Here is a 12,542-nt window from a genome sequence, read left to right as displayed (position 1 = left end):
GAGAACCAAGCCGACCTCCAGCTCACTCTCGGACTGTCGCTGCCAAGGTGGCCTTTCGCGGTAATAGCTGCTCACTGGGGACCGCCACTGCCCCGCCCCCCTTTCCTAGTTGGCGCCAAACGGAATCCACCAATCAGTAAGCGACTTCTGCTCCTCGCGCCCGAATGGCAGGTAGACTGGGCCAATGAGAGGAGAAGAAGGAAGCAGCTCGAGGGACACCGTGAGGTCACCCGCTCTCAGCGAGGGGCGGGGCCTAGAGAAGACCTGATCTGCTCGGAATGAGAGGGAGCTCAGAGGCAATGAAAACTCCCAGCAGAACCTGCGAGGCTCAGGTCGAACCGGAAAGCCCCTTTTGGCCCGTTGCATGCTGGAACGCGTAGTTTCCACATTGCGTAGCGATCCAGTCCGGTCCTATTCGCGTTGGGTCTTTGCTGCATCGCCCCGTGCCCCAAAGGCTGAGGGAATGTGGAGGCTAGAGAAGGCTGTCCCGGCCGCTGGAGGCCAGGCCGGGCCCAGCCTTGACTCGACTTATAACCGTGCAGTACTGTGGGCCCCTCCCTTCGGCCCTGGTCTTCCAGGCCCCCATTCTATACCGAGGGAGGGAACTGAGGAACCCAAGGGCCGGGCTCTGCCTCCCAGACAGCAGGGCCCAAGTCGCTAGCGCTAACGCACCTGTCCACCCTTCCTGTCCAGCGGGCCATCGAAGACCCTGCAGGCTGTGCCGACCTCAAGCCGCTGACCACAAGACTTGACCCTACAGGCCAGCCTGGGCCGAGGGCCTTAGCAATCTTAGCTCGCTTCCATTTTAGCTCTTACTATATTTTCTCAGAATCATTTCCTTCTCTGCCACCCTGTCTTACCCCATTGGTTGCTGCTAGATAGCAATACCGTAGATAGAATAATAGATAATGCTTATGTAGTTCTTGTGTGCCAGACACTGTTCCAAGTGTTTTATCTGTATTAATTCATTTAATCCTTACAACAACTCTGTGAGAGAGGAATTATCCCCGTTTTATAGTTGACTGTATTTATTTTTATATCCCCTGCACCAGTGGCAGCTCCTGGAATAAATGATTTTATCAGAGGGGCATGGTACAGCAATCAGGCTGCAAGAGGACTTGTCTTTAGACAGCATGTTCAGAGTAAACACTCTGCTTAGATTGTATATTTATTTTAGGTGTTTGATAGAGATTATGAGCACTACTTCTGCTTAAGGCCTGTTATTACATTTATTAAATTAAATATTTTTTTAAAAAGGTTTGCTTTCAAAGGTTTGTATTATGTGAATAATACAAAATAATTATAACCTCAGACAATACAGATAAGCATAATTGAAAAAAATCATCTGTAGTTCTTCCATCTTCAGAGAAACAACTGTCAACATTTTGGACTTTTTGTACATGTGTGTATTGTGAATATACAGTCAATAATTGTTTCACGGTGCAATAAAGGAATAGAAAGCCCTCTCTCCTTGCTGGAGTAGACATTCCCTGAATGGGATCAGCCCAAGTGGATTAACGTACTGGAGCACTTCCACCAGCAAGTCCAAGTATTGGAATAAAAACTTGGTGTCAGAAATGTCAAAGAGCCATTGGCTTTTTTCCTTTTTAAAAGCTGACTGGGGGCTGGCCCAGTGGCACAGCGGTTAAGTGTGCACATTCTGCTGTGGTGGCCCAGGATCTGACGGTTCAGATCCTGGGTGTGGACATGGCACCGCTTGGCAAGCCATGCTGTGGCAGGCATCCCACATATAAAGTAGAGGAAGATGGGTTAGCTCGGGGCCAGTCTTCCTCAGCAAAAAGAGGAGGATTGGCAGCAGATGTTAGCTCAAGTCTGATCTTCCTCAAAAAATAAAATAAATTAAATTGAATTAAAAAAAGCTGACTGAAGTGTTGAGAGTGATTTTTATTATGGTTAGGGGCCATTTCAATTGTGAAATGGAAACAAAAAGAAAGGGATAATTTAACCAAACCCCCTTCCCCATTCACTTAGGCATGCTCTCCAAAATCCTGGAGCAGCATTAGGGGAACGGAAGAGCCCTGCACTGTGAATTGTGGGGTCTGAGTTCTAATCTGGTTCTGCTTCTGGGGCAAATCAATATTTGCTCACTTATTCATTGTCTATACCAATGAGCCAAACAGGAAGGGTCAATGCTTCCTTGGAGATTTGCCTCGAATGCCCTCCTCAGCCCCATACCCACATCACTCAGCTGACACCCACTCTTCCCAGGAAAGCTCTACCCTCAGACACCCTGGCTGATACATTGCCCTGTTATCACCCACCTTCCAGGCACCACATGTTTACATTTGTTTCTGTGATTATTTAATTTGACTATAAACTCAAAAGAGTAGAGACTGCCTTTCCTTTTCCCTACAATAGTACCATCCAGTGCCTGGTTCAGGGGACCCCTCAGCACATGTAGATGGAATACATGCTGCAAAGAAAAAGTGTGAATGCTTTGAGAGTGTTTAAGAAGGGAATTCGATCTGGTCTGCTGTATCAGGGAAACCCTGAGGAAGTGTCCAGCAGGATAAGGCCTTAGGAAGTGGAACAAAGAGTGTTCTAGGCAGAGGGACAGGCCCTAAGCAAAGGCTCTGAGGCTGGAAGGAGTCCTGTGTGTGTGGCAGTGAACAAACGGAAAAAGAGGAGGCTGGGGAGGGCCCGCCCAGACCCTATAGGGGCCACAGACCACGTTCTGGAACTCAAACTTTATCTCAAAGTCAATGGGAAACAATTGGAAGGTTTACATTTACATTTTGAAAAGATAAGCCTGGCTGCAGAGTGGAGAATTGATTAGAGAGCAGCAATGGTAGAGCTGGGGAGACTAGTTTGGAGGAGATCACAAGGTCCTACTGTGAGATGGTGGTGACTGGAACTAGGGAGGAGATAATGCATGAATGGTGTAGGCCTCGTTTTCTCCCTGCATGTGGTGAGAGAGGTGGACCATAGTTGTGTCTCTCAAGCACTGAGGTACCCCAGCAGGGCTCCTGGCTCCTCCCTGCCACTCCTTGGGAACCAGAGAAACTCGACTTTTAAATCTGCTTTATGTATCACGGTGCCCTGTATATTTTATTTGGAGAAGGAATTCCTCCTGCTAAAAACAAAAGCAAAAACAACAAAGAAAATCCAAAAAATTTCCCATCAATTTCTTAGATTTATTTTCTGTAGAAAAAGAAGCATTCCTTTTCTGATTTAATGTTTTACATGTGCCCATTCTCCTTTCGCCCAGCTGTGCTAGTAGCATGATCGGATTTCTTCTGCATGGTTACAGGAGGCAGCATGAGCCTCCCTGGAGGCTGCTAGGTTTCAGTTTAACACTAAGAAGGAAGATCAGAACTAACAGAGCTTTCTAAGATGTAATAAACAGTCCAGGAGGCTAGATAACCAATGTCTTAGGTGCCGTCGAGGTGAGGAGGAGTACCTAGAATCAGGGCTTCCCAAATTCTCTTTCTACATCACAATCATCGGGGGAGCCTTGATTTTTATTTGTTTATTTATTTATTGAGTAGGCAATCCATTTACATGATACAAATTTAAATGATGCCAAAAAAGGCCTGGAGTAAATTGCCCTGCCATCCCTGTCCCCAGCTACCCCGTCTTCCTCCCTGGGGGTCTCCTAGAGTCTGTCTGTGCTAACAAGTCTCTGTACATATTCTCCCACACAAACTTTTCGTTTTTCACAGACAATAACATATTATAAACACTGTCCTGAACCTTGCTTTTTTTCACTTCATATATCTTGGAGTTGGTTCAATATCAGCAGATAGAGTTCCTCATTTTTTCATTATTTTCTATGACTACCAGTTTGGGGAGCTTTTTTGAAAATATACATCCTCTGGTCTCCCTTGGATATTTTTGTTTCATCGGCTTGGTGTTGGGGCCCTGCCTGGAATCTGTATAGTTAGAACGCTCTCTGAATTGTTCTGAAACACAACCAGGTTTGGGAACCACTAAACTGTATGGCTTTTATGGCCTTGAAGACCAGAGATCACACACATTATTCTAATACATAAGTTGCATTTGTAATAGATTGTGCTGTGTAGGATGGTGTTCTGAACACAGGTAAGTCTTGTCTCATGGCTAAATGTTCGCTCTGGGATGACGAACTTTTCTGGCAGAAGCCCCTCATTCTTTCACGGGTGCTTCCTGAACAGTTTCACCCACCTCCAGTACTCCTTCAGCCCCTTCCCTTTTCCCACAGAACTCCCAAGTCCGTATGTCAACAGAAATCTCCCTCTTGAATTCCAGTCCCTTGTCTGAATCCACCTAGAATGGCCCACTAGCAACTCAAACTCTCCTTGTCTCAAGTCCACTTCTCTCTTTCCCTCCAAACCTGCTACCCTCCCTAGTGCCCCTGGCAGGAAATGGCACCTCCATCTACACATTCTTCCTCTCTGCTGCTGCCCTGGTCTAGCTGGGCTCCCAAGCCCTGACCCCCAAGTGATCTTTCTAAATGCAAATCTGATTTCCTCCTCCCACCCTCTGCTGAAATCCCTTGTACCCACCCCATTGCTTAAAGTAGGGGCTCCCATACATTTTGGACCCATGACCAGGAACTCGCATATTAAAAAGTTTTCAGGGCCAACCCATTGGTGGTGCAGCGGTTAAGGGTGCATGTTCTGCTTCGGTGTCCTGGGGTTCACCGGTTTGGATCCCTGGTGCAGACTTGGCACCACTTAGCGAGCCATGCTGAGGTGGGTGCATTTTCTGCTTCGGCGTCCTGGGGTTCACCGGTTTGGATCCCTGGTGCAGACTTGGCACCACTTAGCGAGCCATGCTGAGGTAGGCATCCCATATATAAAGTAGAGGAAGATGGGCACGAATACTAGCTCAAGGCCAGTCTTCCTCAGCAAAAAGAGGAGGATTGGCTGCAGATGTTAGCTCAGGGCTAATCTTCCTCAAAAAAAAAAAAAAAAAAAAAACGTTTTCAGGGACCAGCCTGGTGGTGCAGTGGTTAAGTTCACACATTCTGCTTCAGTAGCCCAGGGTTTACTGGTTCGGATCCCGGGTGCAGACCTATGCACCGTTTGTCAAGCCATGCTTTTGCAGGCGTCCCACATACAAAGTAGAGGAAGATGGACATGGATGTTAGCTCAGGGCCAGTCTTCCTCAGCAAAAAGAGGAGGATTGGCAGCAGATGTTAGCTAGGGCTAATCTTCCTCCAAAAAAAAAAGTTATAAAAAATTTTTTTTTCAATACATCATTTACTCATACTGCATGCAACACATTATTTTCTACTTTATTTTATGTCACTTACAAAGTTCTGACTGGGACTGGCCTGGTGGTGCAGTGGTTAAGTGCGCACATTCTGCTTTGGGAGCCCCAGGTTTGCCAATTCGGATCCTGGGTGCAGACATGGCACTGCTTGGCAAAAACCATGCTGTGGTAGGCATCCTATGTATAAAGTAGAGGAAGATGGGCATGGATGTTAGCTCAGGGCCAGTCTTCCTCAGCAAAAAGAGGAGGATTGGCAGTAGTTAGCTCAGGGCTAATCTTCCTCAAAAAAAAAAAAAGTCCCGACTGTGAGGCCCTAAAATTAATGTTATGATGGCCTGTGACCTACAGTTTGAAAGGCAACAGCTAACAGGCTGAAGCCTAAAACCTTTGGCCCAGAACACCAGATCCTTTACAATGAGGCACCCTCCTCTCCTACTTCATCTCCCTTTTCCCTCCAAAGCACTCCAGCACTAGCCATGACCCCCCTGTCCCTCTGGAAACCCCAGCCTATTTAGGCCTCTCTACTGTCACAGTTGCATGGTCTGTGGTACCCTCTCCACCCAATCCACTATTTTATTGGGGCCCAGGGCAAGCTGCCCCTAAATATCACATAGGGGAGTATTGATTATTTTGAATTAAAAGTTACTTGAGAAGCAGCCAGTGCAGAAAAAGAAAAAGCATTTTCTCTCTTTTCTCCCTGAAAGCAGGAAATCAATCTCCCATGTGAAAGGTACCCTTCCCACACCAGGAGTTAGAGACATCCTTATCACCAGAGTTAGGGAATTCAGGGCTGTAAAGCCTGTATAAACAAACCCTGTTACTTTTACTAATTTACTATCTCAAGCCTAAAGTCTGCTCAGATTCCTCACTTCTTGTGTACTCCAAACCTAAGTTTCTTCGTCCTGTCATTCCTCACAAATTTACTGTTTCTTTATGCAAAAGATAGGTATACTGCCTGCTTTGTTTACTCTCTGAGCATCATTTCTCTGTGGTCTCCAATATGTACATATTAAATTGGATTTTTCTCCTATAAATCTGGTTTTAGGGCCCGGCCCAGTGGCACATCGGTTAAGTTCGCACCTTCTGCTTCGGCGGCCAGGGGTTCGCTGGTTTGGATCCTGGTGTGGACATGGCACCACTTGGCATGCCATGCTGTGGTAGGCGTCCCACATATAAAGTAGAGAAAGATGGGCACGGATGTTAGCTCAGGGCCAGTCTTCCTCTGCAAAAAGAGGAGGATTGGCTGCAGATGTTAGCTCAGGGCTAATCTTCCTCAAAAAAAAAAAAATATCTTTGAAAAATTTCTCCTCTCTCCTCTTGTTTTATGTAATTTAATACTTGGCTCAACATTCCTGTTCTTGCATTCATTCATTCAACAAATGTTTATTCATTGCTTACTGGCACAAACCCAGCACTTGAAATAAAATGCCACAATTCTTACCCTCAGGGGGCTCACACCTGCCAACTGCAATATCTCAAAATGATCCTTATAATAATGGAACTGTCATCGTGATAATGGCTGCCATTTGTAGAGGGTTGGTGGGACCTGGAGGAGGGGAGGAGATGGAGATGGAGAAAGCTGAAGGGGAGAAGAGGGGGCACTTCCCAAAGGAGATTAAAGCTGCTGAAGCTTGAAGGTGTAGGTCCCTGAAAAGGGGGAATTTGGGGTGGGGTGCTTTCTAAGGAGAGGAAAGTGTCCTGAGAAGCCAAGAGGTGAGAACAGCACTTTCCAGGAACTACTTCTGAGTCACTCCAGCCCAGTCCTAGAATGGGCACATGGGAGTGGTTGTGAGAGACCCAAGTAGGAGGAAGGGGATAGTTCTTGAAGGACTTAGAGCTTGCTGAGGGTTTGGCCTCATCCTGTGGACAGTGGAGGGTGTGGAGGGTGGGTGATAATAGGATCAGAATTGCTGCAGGGTGGATCAGTGGGGGAGAGTGGGGAAGCTGAAGGAACAAGGAGGGGACGTCCAAACAGTTCTAGTAAGAAATGGTGATATCCTGAACCAAAGCAGGGCCTCAGCAACAGGAGGAAGGGACTGACCTCGGAGCCCAGTAGGAGGTGGAGTTCATTGGATGTTGATACCTGAGAGTTGAGGTGGTGGAGGGGGAGGTATTCCCTGGTAATGGTTTAAGCACCTGGCTACATGGTCATATTATTTCAACAGTAGGCAGCACAGTTCTTGGAGGAATTTGATGAGCTCAGTTTTGTGCTTGTGCACTGTCTGGGGTTAGCACTCAGGAGAGAAATTTGGGGCTCATTCGGGTGAGGAAGGTAATGTCTGCTGAGGGTGGGCAAAGAATGTTTTAGGAGACTGGGTCTGAGGAGCACTAGCACTGAAGCCTGGATGTAGCAGGAGAGGCCCATGAAGGTGGGGCTGGGGAAGGAACTGCAATGGAGCGAGTGATCAGTCCATGGTTCAGACATACCCTTAAGGGAGTCACTGAGGGTGAGCAAATGGACATCTTCATCATGTTGAATGAATGGGAGAGGTGGGAGGTGAGGAAGCAGCCACAGGAAGGCTCTGGGAAGGCAAGAGACGGCACAGAAGGTATAGCACGGTTCATGAGTGCACCAAAAAGCACTTACACGAATGTTCACAGCATTATTCACTTTAGGGCCAAGCAAAAAGCAACCTAAATGCCCACCAACAATATAATAGGGGCAAACAGAGGTTCTTTTATACAGCAATGGAAAGGAAAGAACTACTCACACTATGGATGAATCTCACAATCTATGTCGAACATAAGCCAGACAGAAGAGGACACGCTGTTTGATTCCATTGACATAAAGTTTTAAAAAATGGAAAGTCCTGCTTTTTAATCCTTGGCGATAAAAGCTTGGGTACTGGTTATCTTTGTGGGTGGTGGTGACTGGAAGGGGCCATGAGGAACTGGTCCCTTTTGGGAACCAATCACATTGTTTCTTGAACTGGCTGCTGGTTCCATGACTATATTCACTTTGCGGGAATTCAGTGAGCCGCAAACTCATAATTTGTTCCCTTTTTTGTATGAATGGTATATTTCAATGAAAAGTTTTTTATTAATAGTAAAATAACCTTCCCTTGACCCCACTTTCTTCTCCAGTATACTCCTTCCCTTCACAGTAAAACTCGAAAAAGTTGTCTCTAATTTCTCTCCTCCTATTTTCTCTCGGATCCACTCCAATCAGACATTCGCCCTCCCTAATCTACAGAAACAGCATTTTGTGAGTTTTCCAGGGACCTTCATTTTGCTGAATCCAGCAACTAATCTGCACACCTGGTCTTACTCTGCTCAGCACCCATCCATTACAGCACTGATACAGTTGACCTCTCCCTTCTAGAAACATTTGCTACACTTGGCTTTCAGGACACCGTTCTCCAGATTTTCTTCCTCTCTCCAGTTGTTCCTAAAAAAAGATACTACGGAGGGGCCGGCCCGGTGGCACAGAGGTTAAGTGCACACGTTCCGCTTCTCATTGGCCTGGGGTTTGCCAGTTCGGATCCCGGGTGCACACATGGCACCGCTTGGCGAACCATGCTGTGGTAGGCATCCCACATATAAAGCAGAGGAAGACGGGCACGGATGTTAGCTCAGGGCCGGGCTTCCTCAGCAAAAAGAGCAGGACTGGCAGTAGTTAGCTCAGGGCTAATCTTCCTCAAAAAAAAAAAAAAAAGATACTAGGGAGAGGTCATGATGGAGGGAGCCATTTGGCCCCTCAAGGGTGGGAACCAGGTTTAGGGAGAGAGAACAGCCTGGGGCCTCCTGGATAAGCTGGGAGCTCCTCAGGGCTTCATGGCCTCTTGTTCCCAGTAGCAGCACAGAGACTGGCTCATAGCTATAGGGAGAAATGTTTGGGGAGTGAATGAAGACTAAGAATTTGAATGTTATCCTGAAGGCAATGGGTTTAGGAAGGGCCTCTAAGACACCGTCATTCCTCTTCCCTCGCCCCATGGAAGATGGACTGGACTTACGGCTTGGGGTGGTGAGTCAGGTCCCTCCTCTCCCTTTCCTCTTCTGAAAAGGTTGAGGACTTTTTCTGCCCCTCTTCCCCTTGGTGGCCACTGGCGTAGCACCTGAGAAGGCCGCCAGAGGGCACTTGTTTCCCAGGAGCATATACTTTGGGAAAGAAGTGAGAGTTGTTGGCAGAAAAGGCAGCTGTAATTAGAGGGACTTGGGCTGGAAGGTAATCGTGTGAAAAGTCCAATGCATCCCAATTGCAGGGGATCTGTTTCTAGAGCCTTTTGCAGGGGGGACATGCACAGGGCCAGGAACTTCAAACTGAATGTTAGTCTTGGCTGGGCCTTTATCTTATGCGGCAGCCTCTTAACCACTCTGGGTCTCAGTTTACCCCTTACAGAGATGGGAGGAATGACCATCATCTGTCTACTACCCAGAGGCATGAGCAAGAGAAAACAAAGCAAGTAGTGTACATACTTTCTGGAAGTTTGAAATAGAGCATCCTGGAGAAATGCGAGAGATTGATGATCCTGGCAGTCCCTCATCCTACCCATGTGCGAATGTAACACTACTGTGTGACACTCCACTCATGTACATATTGTGAGTGCTCAGTGCTAGACATTCTGGGAGAGGTGATTTCCCAGCAGGTAGAGATGATGGGGCCTGAGTTAGGTCAGAGGCAGCAGGCAGGGAATGGAGGCCACTGGAGTCATAGTGAGCCACAGGAGGTTCTGGAGCAGGGGCAGGACTTCATTCCAAAGGGCTGAATTTTCTTGTGAGGTTTTCTGGGCTTCTCCCTCTCATAGTCAGAGGTCCTGGGAAGCAACTGAGCCTTCCTTACAGCTTGCACCTGGGTGCAAGGTAGAGAGGGAGGAATTGAAACATTTTGTGCTGGGGGCTGGAAAGGGCTGGAGACCAGTAAGCTGGACCTGTGGTATCATTGCCCTGTTCCAGTCTTTCTCAATCCCTGGGCCTCTGGGAGATGAAATTGTTGCTGGGGCTCCCTCTCATCCTGGTTGAGTTAGAGCCTCTTGCTCCATCCTGTTGCTAGCTGGTTGACAAATGCCTGCCTTAGGCAAAGTGCTGTGGTGGGATGGCAGGTGGGGTAAGGGGTCATGGTTTCCAGGACCTATTACTTTCCAACCCTGAGCAATGCCTGCCCTGGAGGGAGTTGGGGCTGGACCCATTGCAATCCTTTGAGCCTAAAATTCAGGCTTCAAGGCATGCCCCAGTCCTTCTGGAATGTTTGTGTATTCTGTTAAAAAAGGGGCAAATTTGAGGAAATCAGGGTTAATCAGAGTGAAACGGGTTCCATTTATGCAGAACTCTTCGGAGCCTTTAATAAGCTAACGTGTATTATGACTCCCCAAGAAACAGCAAGGCAGGTTTTACATACTTATTTGAATGAGAAACCCTTTTCACAGAGAATCTCCCATGACCATTATTCCATGGAAAACATTCTGAGAAGTACCCATGTAATCCAATGTAGCGCCCACATTCATTTCACAGATGAGGAAACAGAGAGGGGAAGGGGCTTGCCCTCAGCCCCAGGCTGGTGGTCTCCTGAGCACAGCCCGGGCCTCCCTTCCCTGGGCACACTCAGAGCCTCCCTGAGTGGGCAGGGAGGGGGCATCTGCAGGGCTGCTCCTCTGCCAAACCTTCACACCTTTCTCTCATCTTCAGCGGGCTCATGGGCCAGCTCAGGTAAGCTTGGCTCTGCAGTCACGGAGCACTGGGGAGAGGGAACAATGCTCCTTCTGTTGGAGCCACTCACCTAAGCAGTAGTCTTTACTATACATATTAAAGATTTTGTTCTTATTGTCTTTAAACTAAATCAGGGCATAGGGCTTTGCTCTGGTCTCTGATGCATATCCAGTAAAACAAAAGATTATCAGGAACTAAGACCAGATGTCTGCCCCACCTCAAGAACAGGTCCCTCCCCCACTCGGAGATCAGCCCACTATGTAACTGGCCTGTAGTCTTTGTTCTGTAAGATGATTCTTTTGGACATGAGTCAGCCATCCTCCCCCTTGTTAGCAAGCTGTAATAAAACCCTTTCTCTCCTACCACCTTGCCTCTTGACTATTGGCATATCTTGTGGTGGGCAGACGACCCCACAGTAACACTTCCTGGAAAGATATGCCCACACATTGCCAGTGCTTACTTCTCTATTCTGCAACTTTTTTTTTTTATTTTTTGAGGAGGATTAGCTCTGAGCTAACATCTGCCACCAATCTTTCTCTCTTTTTTTTTTGCTGAGGAAGACTGGCCCTGAGCTAACATCCATGCCCATCTTCCTCTACTTTATATGTGGGATGCCTGCCAGAGCATGGCTTGACAAGCAGTGCTAGGTCCGCACCAGGGATCCAAACTGGCCAACCCTGGACCACCAAGGTGGACTATGCGAACTTAACCACTGTGCCACCAGGCCAGCCCCTATTCTGCAACTTTTAAAACGAAGGTATAAATTATCTATCATGAAATTCACAATTTTAAGTGTAATTATGTGAGTTTTGACAAATACATACAATTGTCTAACCATCGCCACAATCAAGATGTAGAAATTTTCATTAAATGTTCTACAAAACATTCCCTCACGCCCCTTTGCAGTCAATCTCTCCCTAACCCCGGCCCCCGGCAGCAGCTGACCTTACTTCCTATTATTATAGTTTTGCCTTTTCTGGAGATTCCCTACAGATGGAATCATACAATGTGTGATCTTTTGCACCTGGCTTCTTTCACTGGGTGAAGTGTTTATGAGGTTCGTCCGGGATGTCTGTATCAGCAGTTGATTCCCTTTTCCTGGTAAGTAGCATTCCATGGTGTGGCTGTCCCGCAGTTTGATGGACCTGCTGATGGATGTTTGACTTGTTTCTGGTTTTTTACTGTTAGGAATAAAGTTGCTATGTACCTTCTTGTGCACGTTTTTATGTTTTATTGACAGTAAACACTAGGAATGGAATTTCTGGGTTGTATGCTAAGTGTCAGAGCTTACCCTTTTCAAAATGATTCCTGGTTGTTTTCCCGTCATCTGCGGAGGAGGAGGTCGAGGGGATGAGAGGGTAAGCTGAGGCTGGGAGAGGCTGCCGGGTGACCTGGGCCTCAGCCTTAAATCTGTCTCTAAGGAGGGTGGTGTCTTTGGCAAGTGGCTTTGTCCTTATCTGGGCCAGCCTCAGTTTATTCATTTGTGAAACAGCAATAGCACCATGACCCTCCCTGCCTGTCCCGAAGGGTGTTCTGTGGATAAAATGAGATGGGCAAGAGTCATTCTGGAAGTGGTGAGGGGCTTGTACTCCGAAGGGTGGAGTGGAGGTCAGGTGGTGCTTGTGAGACAGAATATGGCCTGGGGGAAAGGCTTCCCTCTGAGAGCTCCGTTTGCTCTCCTG

The sequence above is a fragment of the Equus caballus genome, chromosome 16 (assembly GCF_041296265.1).
Source record: "Equus caballus isolate H_3958 breed thoroughbred chromosome 16, TB-T2T, whole genome shotgun sequence".
Lineage (NCBI taxonomy): Eukaryota > Metazoa > Chordata > Mammalia > Perissodactyla > Equidae > Equus > Equus caballus.
Note: the sequence above shows the minus strand (reverse complement) of the source record.